Raw genomic sequence first — 12,272 nt, 5'->3', positions numbered from 1 at the left:
CCCCCTCCTTTTTCCTCATTGTCTGTGCCAGACCTGCTGAAGAAGTTTTTGCACATAATTTTCCCCCATTTGTTTTAATGTGTTTGGCACAGCAGATGATCAGGGTTTAGGAAACCTCAACCATTAAGACACGCATGGTACACAAATTAACTTTAGTCCTTCTCTGGCACTTTTTTGAAACCCACACCTCTCTTGTGTTCCAGCCAGGTTAAAACACATGTAAAGACTTTTTGCACGTGGTGTTTCATGCGGGTCTACAATGGATGGCGATGTTAGTCGATGTACAACTCACATGGCCCCCACTGCCTTCCTAGGTTAATCCTGCTCCCTCCAGACACCCAAGACTAATTTGCCAGACTCCCATTTGCAGTTCCACACTCACTTCAGTCTGCTGCATTGTCTTTAACGCCTTTACTGATATTTTTAAAGCACCATGATCACAAATCTGAATTTGGAACCTGATTTGTGTGTGTACTGTACTGGTATACATACAGTATGTGCACTGAATAGTTTCTGTCTGCATAAACTCATATGGTTTGCCTATGACTCATATGACTATCAGCTTATGAGTAAATACAGTAGCTAGAAGGTAGAGGATTCTTTTCAACCATTATATTTTTACAACTACCTTTTCAGCACTTTAGCATTAATGTCAAAGCTGATATGTGCCGGGCTGTATAACTATGTAAGATATGCAGTACTGGAATGCCCCAAGCCATGCCAAGGGGAAAGCTATGACTTCAGGCTAGGTGGGTCACATTGAGGTTAAAGGGGTGTGTGTAACATATGATTTATGAATGTTAGTCATATGATGTTAGTAAGATCCAGATTCCCAGCACCTGGTTGAGCATGGAGGAATATTCCTAGCAGAGAGTGGACCTGCCAGATTAGTAGGTTAGCACATATTAGATATCGAAAGACATGCCAAAGCAGTGACTGCAAAGGACATTCATGATTAGCTCCCTCACACACTGACATTCTGTCATGGGTAGAGACTGTGAGAGAAGATGAAAAAACATCTTTGGTTACCCTCAAATCTCCACTTGATCTTGTAATCACCTCCACACAAAATCCTTTGGAAATATCACTTTTTTTTTCTTTTTTTTTTTACATATTATAAAATGTATTATTAGCACTTGGTGAAAATATCGTCTCTTTTTTTTGTTTGTTTTGTCATAAAACCACTCATTTGCTGTTCTACACATCATTCAAAACTTAATCAAGGCGATGAGTGTCTGCAGCAATAGAGAATCATTTATCATTAATGTCAATGCTGTGTATGTCTGAGTCAATACTTGGAATTTATTTGCAAAAAGTGTCCCTGATGAAAAATGACTGTACTGCACACATGGCAAAGCTGTTTACATCGATTGTTATGCAGGACCTGGTAATGCTCATTTGTGTTTTTGACCATAAGCAACTTTGTTTCTCTAAACACAAACGACCTGCAAATCATTGGTAAAAGATGAAACATACACTTTAATAGTGACAAAAATTTCCCTCTTATGGCACACTCTTGATACTTCAAAGCATTGTTTAGTGAATTGTCCACAATATAATGTCACTATTCCTAGTAGCCATTTTGGTTCAAACCATCCTAATAAGGGGTGAATGACTGAAGGAATATATTTGGGGAAACTCAGCAGCAGTGGAGTTGCCAAGGTAACAGAGGGCTTGTCTAACAACACCCCTGTCCCAACATTGGCCTGATCCCTCTCTGTGTGAGCTGGATACTTAATTTCACTGACCCCCTGGGTCTGCGCTGAACAGCCTCCATTGATTAGGACAAATGGAAGTGAGACCAGCCAGCCAAACTCCTCCCTTATCAGGGTTAAGGATGTAGTCATAGAGGGGGAGAAGATGCAGAGCAGATACATGAATAGCTCAGAGATCCCTTGTTTTAGATGAATCAATGACATATTTAAAGGCTAATTAGTCGATCTATTCACTCAGTATAAATTTGCTGGGGCCACCACCTCATTCTGCAGCCATGATTGGGATATTAAATGTATTCCACCTCTAAATAGCAGCCATTAAAGCCTTCAAATGAATCTCCTCTCAACAATGGCAGCCTTTTCAGTCGCAGGTGTAATGGTGCGGGGAAGGGTTTGGGTGTGTTTTGTGTATGTGTGTCTGGTTGCAAATGTTTGTCCTTCGGTTTGTAGCTTTGTTTCTTGATAGCAGGTGAGTTCTTTGTTTTGGTCATTTAAATCTTCAGTTCCTTCCGGACCTTACAATTCATTTGACAGGCCTGAATCAGGTCACATAATGAAAGAATGTACCACTACCTGTGTGGCACAATTTCACCTAGTTTTTTTTTCTCAGCAGATGGTAAGTCCCTAAAAAATTGTGCCAATTGTAAGACAATCAATGAAATTGCCTTTTAAATGTTTTTTCACAAATACAAGTGGAGAGACAATGATGCAGTAAAATTGGCTGTTCTTAGGTGAAGTGTGTGTGCATGTGCATGTGATTCTTCAATGCATGCATGTGTGTAGAATAGGCGCATTACAGCTGTTGTTTTTTTTTTTTTTTCCTCTTGTAGATCCGATGGATAATAGAATTCACTCAGGCTCCCTGCTGCCTCATTAAATGCTTGTGGTCAAAAGAACTGATATAATCTTTAATAAGTGCACTCCAGGGAAAGATGACTCGAGATATAAAATCCAGCCTATGAACATGATACTTACAGTCCATCTCAGGGTGCTGTTTGTCGTTTGTGCTTTGTTAGAGGCATGTTTGTGTGTGTGTGTGCGTGTGTTTGGGCGGGTTACACAGGGACAGTGACAGGATTCAGCACCAGCTGCTCCTTGCAATGGCACCCCCTCTTTCCCTTCCTTCCTCCACTCCTACCCCCCTCCCCTGTGATTACCACCCAAGCCCCCACACCCCACCCCCACCGCTCTTGTCCCTCCTGACTGGACAACATGCAGTCCCTTTATGCCACCTGTCCATCAGCTAGACTGCACCTTGGGGAGCCTCTGTCACTGAGCTCGGAACTGTTGCTTGCTGCCTTTGTTTGGATTTTGGTAAAGTCCCCCCCTCCTACCTCCTTTCTCCTCTCTTTCTCTGTTACTCCGTCTTGGTCTCTTCTGCTCTCTGTGCTGTCCTTTACAAACACAGACACATAGAAAGACACACATATACAAACTAGTGATTGCCCCTGTCAGCTATTTCCTACATCTGCCTCAGGCACAAAGGACCTCACCGCTGCTGCTGCTGCAGCCACTGCCACCCCTCTCCTTGCCTGTCTCTCACCTGTATTGGCCAGGATATATCAGGCAGAAAATGCTGGCTGTTGAACCAGATAGGAAGATTAAAATCAACATGAAGCTGATGATCTTTTACAAATTCCAAGCAAGCTCCACACAGTGAGGCAACTTTAACGCTTTATTTATTTCACGGATTAGCCAGCATAATTCATCCTGTATTGCTTCTTATCTTTGCCAAGAAAATGATGTGAATTCTAGACCAAATCGCTGTATGTGTTCAGCAGGTCAGTGAGGTTATTTATCCTGCATTCGTCCCGCTTCTCTCTTTTTTTTCTCTGCCTCCACCTTCACCCTGCTTTCTCCACCCTGTCCCACTGTCATCAGCAGTCTGAGGCTGTGATCGGGGCTTGAAGATCCGGGTGCAGCCTGCGGAACGGAGCGAGGAAGCTGCCTTACATGGCAATGGCTCCTGTTGCCCTAGCAACTAGCTGTCCTTGAGAAAAGGGTGCATTTGGGGGTTTGGGAGTCTGAGGCACTGACAAACCCAGTCAAAACTCGTAAAGAGTTCAGACACATTGATTTGTCTGTCTAGGAGAGCATATACTGTAAACACAGTCCTCCGCACCAGCGCTTTAAAAATAAATTCATGAATCATAGCTTAGAGTGGTGAAGAGTATGAGTGGTGTGGAATCTTTGTGAGAATCTGTGTGTGAGGGGGATAGTTTCAAGAGAGAAACCCATCATTGCACCCACAGTACGAATTTGTCATAAGTGGGTGGGTGTTTCCAGGGATGCTGCGCTATTCATTGCATCCTGTGGCAGAGCAGGTGATATGTTCCCATGAGGGTCAGGATGGGTAGAGGCTGCCCGCATTCTTTTGTTATGGCTCTTTTGCCTAAACAATGACAGCTTAACACTGTGATATTTGATCGTTCCCAAGTCTCATTTCCTACCTGTCTCAAATTTGAAACTGTCTACACCCATTCAGGCACTGCTGTACATGAAGAGACAGGTGTAGGTTTTTTTTTTTTTTTGTTTTTTGTTTTTTTTACCCTTCCCACCCTCAGGAGCACTGTTGCACTACAAGCACAATTACTGATGCTTTGTTGTCATATGGCAGCAAAAGCTCAGTGTTTATGAAATGCAAAAGAAAGCCAGACTGCCTTTGTTTGGGGACAACTTCATGCAACAGTATGGACTCCCACAAAAATAGGACACATCATTGGGTTGTGAGAGTTTAGAGAAGATACTGTAAGGCTGTTTTGTAAAATGTAAAAGCAAACAAAAACAACAAATTTACAACACAACTGTGATCTAAAATTGTTTAACCAAGTCATCCTAAATTAGAGCTGCAGAGTAATTAATTCTTAATTGTTGCACAAAATTATTGAACTGAATTAATTTGAATTAGGCTGTTTTGTAACTGCTGAACACCATGTATGAATCTTCTAAATCCCACCCTTATGCAATAAACTACAGACTTTGACTGAATTAATCACCCCTTCTGAGCACATAGGCTCAATTAGCGACCACATTATGGAGGAGCACACCATAATTTCAAATTATGAGTCATTATCTGCATTCAGTGACATTTTTCCATGCTCCTGTAATGGTCTGTCATTGCAAATAATTGGACACAAGGTAGCTAGTTCCAATGTGATGTGGATCCTGAAGGTTGACGAGCCATCTTAAATCAAGATTAATGCTGCCAAAGGGGCCTGCCTCCTACCACACCCCAGCCATCTGCAGCCCAGTGTACCGAACGGGTCCACGAGCAACCTGATTGGACCCCTGCATCCTCTGGAGATCAAGCTGTCAAGTGATCTGACTGCATGAAACGAGCCTTTCTGCTTTATTCCCCACATTTGCCCACTCTCTAGTCTTGTTCGTATTCCTACTGTGTGTGTACATGTGGTGGCTTAGATGCCTTTAATTTCATCATTCCACAGTTGTGCCTCTTTTTCCCCCCTATATTAAAAAAAGTGTGAAAAGACAAAAAAGGGAGCAGAGTGAAAATTCCAGACGTTATTACTGTTCTGCATGCATGGCTCCACTGATACTCCCCTTTTATCTCTGTTTCCTCTTCTATTGACAGATGGTAGTTATCAGACAGCATGGAAATACTGTGGTTAAGATAGTTTTCACTAGTTCCCCCCCCAACCCTTGGTATTTATGACCTGATGATCATCATGACAGCGTTGTGGTCTTGAACAGAGAGTCACTCTGCCAGCGTTGTTTGAATCAAGAATCTAATGTTTGCCACATGGGAATGATTTCCAGACGGAGTGAGAAGTTAGGCGGTGTGCTGTGACTATTTTGACTACTTTGACTTTATGATAAATCGATCAACACTAACAATAATAACTGATTCGTTTTGTAAGATGAAATGTGTGGTTTTTTTTATTGTGTCAAATAATTGTAAATTCAATATCTTTAGCTTCAAAATGACATGCCAGAACACATCACATTGAGCTTTGGAAAATGTTAATATGTTAGCATCTTCATACACTAAAGACAAAAGATTAATAGAGAAATGTCTATACTGTATGTTATATGCAGTATTTTACTAAAATTGCCTTTGTTTCCTTCAGTATGACTTTTTTAGAGGTATACGATTGATTGTAATATTTGTGTCCACCTATGTTCACATTTTTTTGTCCTTGGAAATACCAAACCTTGTGGTGGTGGTGCGCCTTGTATATGTGCCACATATATGTGTTTAAGCCCCTGCTGCAGTAGCTAAAATTGTGTGCTGGGCAATGACCAGATGGGGTTCATGAGCAGCTTTTCTATTATGTGTGGAAATATCTGTATCGGAGGAAGATGGAATTAAACTAGCTCTGGGTGTATGAGTGAGACGTGTGGGGACTGTGTTTTTAGGTTTTCTAGGAGTGTGTACATTACATTTCTTGTTTGTGTGTGTGTGTGTGTGTGTGTGTGTGTGTGTGCTTTATGCCTGAGCCCTCCCCAGGAGCCCATTTCCCAGGTGTCCTGTATTTCCAGCTAATCTGCTGCTCACTTTGGCTCCTAATCTGTCTCAGAGGACCCTGCTGGGGAAGGAGGCGATTGGGGATGCAAACCCAGTGACAACTGTGGAGGGGATGGAGCTTACAGCAAAATAACCCTAACACAGTGGGAAAAGTCACTTACCGATCATTCCCCTGGCCTCCTGTACCCCATTACACACAAGTCCCTTACTACATGAACACACAGTCACACAATGACGTGTGGATATAAGATGCTTGGATCAGCAAACTTATGTTTGAGGTGTGCAAGGCAGGTAAACAGATGATTAAGACATGATTAAGAAAAAAAAGCAGACTTCTGGGTGAGTCTCTGTACTGCTCAGATCCAAGGTGAAGCTAAAGATGGCTTAGTTATAAAATCTGAACATCAGTCAAGAGTGTCTTAGAAAATAACCCATTTAAATGACCCTGTGCTCTCCTTGAGTTAGAGCTTAGTCTGATTTACACCTTGTAGGTCATCAGTGGTCACCCTCAAACACCGGCACTGTCCTGGCTTACAGTGTGAGGAGCCATGCAGAGGCCCAGACCTGTTAATTGCACCAGACATGGAAACCCAAGGGGAGAAATGAATATCCCATTTGTGTGCCACTGTGTGTGTGTGTGTGTATGTATAGAGTGAAGCAAATGCCAGTTGTCTAATAGCTTTCACACAAGCTTGATTGAATTAGATGGCGAGGAGGACTGCGTTCCTAATTGAATTGCGGGGACCCTGTGTTGCAAACAGTGCGAGCTAGTGTTCCCCATGGAAGTACTGAGGCGGGGGCAGGGGGGCAGGCAGGCTTGTCCTCGGTCCCAAGAACAGAGAGACAACTTGTGGCTGCTCTCCTCTGGGTGATCTGTGGCTATGATGTTGTTTACCAGTTGTACGCTCTGTTCAGTTCAAAAGCTGATGTGGCTGTGGTTGTAGGGTTGTTGGTAGAGAAAGTTACTGCAAAGGTTAACAGGTAGGTTCTTAATCTAATTATTTCCTGTGAGAACCAGTGGTCTGTCATGTTAAAGAAACACACCTTACAGCCACTGATCTGTCACTGCAGTGATTCATATAAATAGTTTTTACAGGCAGAACCAAACCAAATAGAGGCTCAGACTTGCACATGGCTCATTGCAGTGGCCTCTTTGGTTACTGTGAAATACAGGGAAATACCCAGCATCCACACACACACACACACACACACACACACACACACACACACAAAGTCGCTCTGATACTGGCCATTTTCACCACTTTCAGCACTTTTTCCTGCTGTGCTCACAGAACATAGCACCTCTATTTTTTTTTTTTCTCTTACCCCTCCAGCCTTTTCTCTTTCACACCCTGAACACTACACACATACACACACCTTGCTTCGCTTTGTCTCTCTTGTCTCTTCTTTAATGGTGTGTTCATTAAATAAAGCAGGTTTGGGGGAGGGTGGATTGAATCATGAAAAGGGTGAAGAAGGAAATGGGGGGGAACAGGGGAGAGTGGGCTGGAGGGGTGCGCTGTTGTTGCTGTGATGCTCCACACTGCCCGACAAAGGGCCTTTCTGTCGGCTGCTGGAGATGAGAGATGGTGAAAAATTGGAGGGGTGTTGGGCCCCTGGGTTTTTAAACATTTTTTCTTCTATTCCTCGATAGGTGTGGCCTTAGACTGGATTACCTGGTATCAGCCACCTGATTGTCTGGTTGTGATCGCACTGCCCAGGTGGCCATGATGGAAATGTCAAATGCCTTTGTTTGGCCTCTTCCTGTGTGCTGTGTGTTTGTGTGGGCATGTATGTGTCTGACTGCTTTGTGATTTTGTCAGAGGAGCCAAATTCACAGGGAGCGTTTCTAGTATGACTGGTAACTTTGGCATTGCCACTGACGACAACGCTCCCTTCCCTCCTATGTCTATTATTATGTTGTATTTTCTTTCTCTTTTTGTGTGTTTCTTTTCCCTCTCACATAGACACACACTTTGTAGCCTTCACATGGTTTCAGCTGAAGGTTTCATCTTTAACGTGCTATAAATCTCTTTGACTGTAATATTCAGGAAACCTTTGAAACAACCAGCAAATTACCTGCTGTAAAAATTGACTAGCACCCTGACAGTGTCTTACCTCTCACAGCTCTTACAGTCCTATTTTTGTTCAGTGAGCTTAGCAAACCCCCATAATTAAAGCCTTTATGTCACTATATGTTATTAAAAGTCATAAACTTAGATGCAAGCGGTTGGGGGTTGTGCATTATTTAGATTTTCTTTTAAGACTCAGTGTAAGATAAATGTAACATAATACTTGGTCTTTAACCTATCAAGCAACTTTGGAAACAAAACTCTCTGTCCTTGGCAGAAGTTTTAAAATATAAGTCTTAAGAATGAGTATGCCTGCTGTGTCTCTGGAACCAATTTGAGGTGATCTGGACCTTTTGACACAGCCACCACTAAATTAAGTCTGAAGTGTTTATAAATTCCCTTTTCTGTGTGGCTTTTGTTTTGACTTATTGCCACGTTTCATTGTTTGTCCTAGAATCCAGACACAACGTTCCCAGTCCCCAGAGATCAGATAGCAAATGTGACATGTTTGCTTGGTGATATGAATGATATTAATAGCAGTGTGTGTGTGTGTGTGTGTGTGTGTGTGTGTGTGTGTGTGTGTGTGTGTGTGTGTGTGTGTGTGTGTGTGTGTGTGTGTGTGTGTGTGTGTGTGCGTGTGTGTGTGTGTGTGTGTGTGTGTGTGTGTGTGTTTTAAGTATATGAAGAAGGAACAACAGAGATGCTCTTGTTAATGAATATTCCTAGAGTAATTAACTCTTCTTCTTGCCAGAAGAATATCTGACATTAGAGGAAACATCCAGAAAACAGCCTTTAGCTTTTGCATGTTGAGTGAGACTGCCAGCATGGTGATCAAACAGCTCAACAGCAGCAATCTGGGCAGGCAGGGAGTTAGGGAATTAAAGCTCTGATCTGTTTTTTAATCACTGCTCTCTGTGTCTCCATTTCTCTACATCTGACACCAGACAAGTTTCCCCAAACTCTTAAAATCTGTCATCTGTGTATAAAGTGGAAATTCCCCAAATATTTCCCCAAAATAATGGCATGGCAGAGCACGGAGGCATGCCAAGGCAAATTATAATGTATCCTCTTGAACCGGTTGGGATGGTCTTCCAAAGTACTTTGTCATGAGATGCTTGGTTTTTCTTAGGTACCAGGAGGTTGCAATTATTTATTGATGTAAATTTTTAGCAATTTCCTCAATCGACAGGCTATTTAACCAAGTTAACAATTAATAGTCTTTTAATCATTAACAAAGTCTGAAATACATTGATCTTGGGTTTTCAACCACTGATGTTAGTCTGAATAAATTACAAATTTAAAGGACAGATTCAGTAAAAGAAAACATGGACTTCACTGGAGAGCATATAGACATTTTCCTTTTCCTTTATCGCAAGGGCTGGAGCCTTCAGCAATAAGTAACCAGTGAATAGCATTATTGAAGAAACATAAAATACATGATGGGAGTGATATGCCTTTGTCAATGTATCTGACAAACACCTGTACAGCTGGGAGAGGTATTCTGGGAATGCACAAATGTTTGACCCTTACAGGCACTTATTGGCATAACGTGGTACTACAACCAATTAGATTTTCTGACAATCACACCCTACCTCCTCACAGTCTGCACTGTTGGTTAAAATATTATTAACAGCAGCTAATAGTTTTTGACTGTTTCCAGTAAATACGTATAGATGTTTCCTTAAATCATTTACACACATTTGGCTACACAGCAAAGAGAGAGAGAAAAATGTGCATTTCCTATCACTGAGTAAGTAGAACCACTGTAGTAGCAGGGATTCATGTTCATTTATAAGTGCTAATTAATTCTATTGCAGATTTTGAAATCATTGTTCTGCTTGTTATATACAGTCTGCATACACATACAACACATACATTCACTGTAGACACAGTAACACTTGGCTGAAAAACCCCCAAACACAGCCACTCCCCACTTCTCTCCTCTTGTCTCTTTGTTTCCAGCTTTACACTTCACTCCTTCCCCCCCTTCACTACCTCTGTTTCTTTTGGTGTTGCTCCTCAACACACCACACTCCCACAGACCTCACTGTGTTGTCGAGGTTCAAGCCCAATTCCCCACATAGCTGTTGCCTGGGCCTCATTCACAGACCTTGTTGACTGGCAGTGTGAATGTTCAGGCCTCATGTTTCGCTCTGTACCCAAAGCCTTTCCCCCCAATCAATCATGTAAGAAGAAAAACATGTCAACGATAAGACTGATTAAATTAAATTAATTTTGAACTCACTCTTGTTTCTAATGACCATTTGTGATGATACCTTTTAACTTTATGGCACAAACTAAAATAAAACTGCATTTTCATGTCAAAATAGACAATTGCTGATATCATCTCTTTTTTTCTCCTGCTGAAGTAAGAGCAAGTAAATCAGATTTTCTTTTAAATACACTATATCAGTAATTTCTGTTTTTTCACCCTGCCCATTCTCAAGTAATGCATTTGTCGATCATGTTAAACCACTTAAACTCCCTTCTTGTAAAGACTAATAGAATTTATGAAACCACCAAGTATCAGCAAAAAATCAACAATAATTAGATTGCTACATCCATTTCACTGCTGCACTGTAGTGAAAAAATAAAATGCTTATTTGCCTGAAAGGTTTTAATAAGTGTCTGCATTTGTCACAATTGTGGGATCATTATACAATGGGCAGATTTATAGGGTGATGGTTCTGAGTAATATACTTTAACTTACAATGGATAAAAAGAGCATTATGCCCTGGTCTATAGGGTCTCCGAGTACAGTGATGTGTCTGTCTAATATAAACTCTGGGATTGGACCCAGACTAATTCTGCTTTGCAAGTTGACCTCCTTTAAATGGGAGTTGCAGCTGCAGATGTTTCCATATTCCAGATGCTACAGTTGAGCTGTAATTGCTGAAACAGCTTGAGAATCAAATGATGGCTGTATTTTTATTACATTACAACGTCGAAAACTGCGGTCATGTTATAGAAGGTTTTTTAGAAATGCATAGAAAATGCTGCTATAAGGAGTGAGACTGTTTTAGTTTTACAAGCACAAGAAATCAGTTATGATAGTAGATTTATCTAAAACAACAGCCTGTGATGTTTAACTACAATAATTGAGACATACACACTATATACACCGTTTCAGGGCCCTCAGATTATTAAGCTATTTATACTGTTACTAAAGAAAAACCTCAGCACTGACAGACCTGAGGCGGTTTAGCTTCAGATATGCCGTGTGCCCGTGTGTGTAAATTTTTCATGTTACTGTGCTTCCAACACCTCTGGCTTAACACTGCAGTATCGGTGGGGCAGATGGAAGTTGGATTACCTGAAGCAAAGCTGATTTGGCCCAAGATAGAAAAAAAGTTCTTGACATGGTTCAGGTGCAAATGCTGGAAAAAGGATTTTTTAGCAGTGAGGGTTTTGGTGGTTTGTGACTCAGGAGGGGATAAGGAGATTTCACAGACAGCAAAGTTAGTTTGCTACAATGACTGATGCTTATGGCAACATACAAAAAGATTCACCCCGTATACAGCCTGTGATTCACCCACACATGGCACAAACCCAGATTTTTAATGGCAGCTGCAGCATGTGTGCTCACCATCGTCTTTATCATGAATGTAACTTTCCTCTCAGGTTTCCAGAGAGAGGCTCTTAACAGAAAACAGGGCACTTCAGAGGTTTCTCAGGCAGCTAAAACATGGTAAATAATTAAAGGCAAATGTACAACATGTTGCCTTGTTGCTATACTTGCAGAGAGTTTCCTCACATGTAAGGCTTCACTTGTATGTATTTATAGATTGGGTGGTGCTGATATATATTGTTTTGGGGTATAGGTGTTTTAGACAGTAACAGACCAGCACAGTAACAAGACAAAGCAGAGTGTAGATACAGATGTTTGCAGAGGAATGCAAAGACATTTGTAGATTTATTATATAAGAAGGAATTGGCAAGAATCAAACGGATTCCAAACTTACCATTTTGTCTATTGTATGATTAAAACAAGAAACAAAA

At 41.4% G+C, this 12,272-nt stretch overlaps 1 protein-coding gene across 4 annotated transcripts in view; it reads left to right on the top strand.

The window, feature by feature from the left end:
- Positions 1–12,272, top strand: part of ephb2b (eph receptor B2b) — a 116,460-nt gene that overhangs the window by 67,770 nt on the left and 36,418 nt on the right. The window lies entirely within an intron of this gene.

This window comes from Mastacembelus armatus, chromosome 5 (genome assembly GCF_900324485.2).
Source record: "Mastacembelus armatus chromosome 5, fMasArm1.2, whole genome shotgun sequence".
NCBI classification, from domain to species: domain Eukaryota; kingdom Metazoa; phylum Chordata; class Actinopteri; order Synbranchiformes; family Mastacembelidae; genus Mastacembelus; species Mastacembelus armatus.
This window is presented reverse-complemented; position numbering and strand designations above follow the sequence as displayed.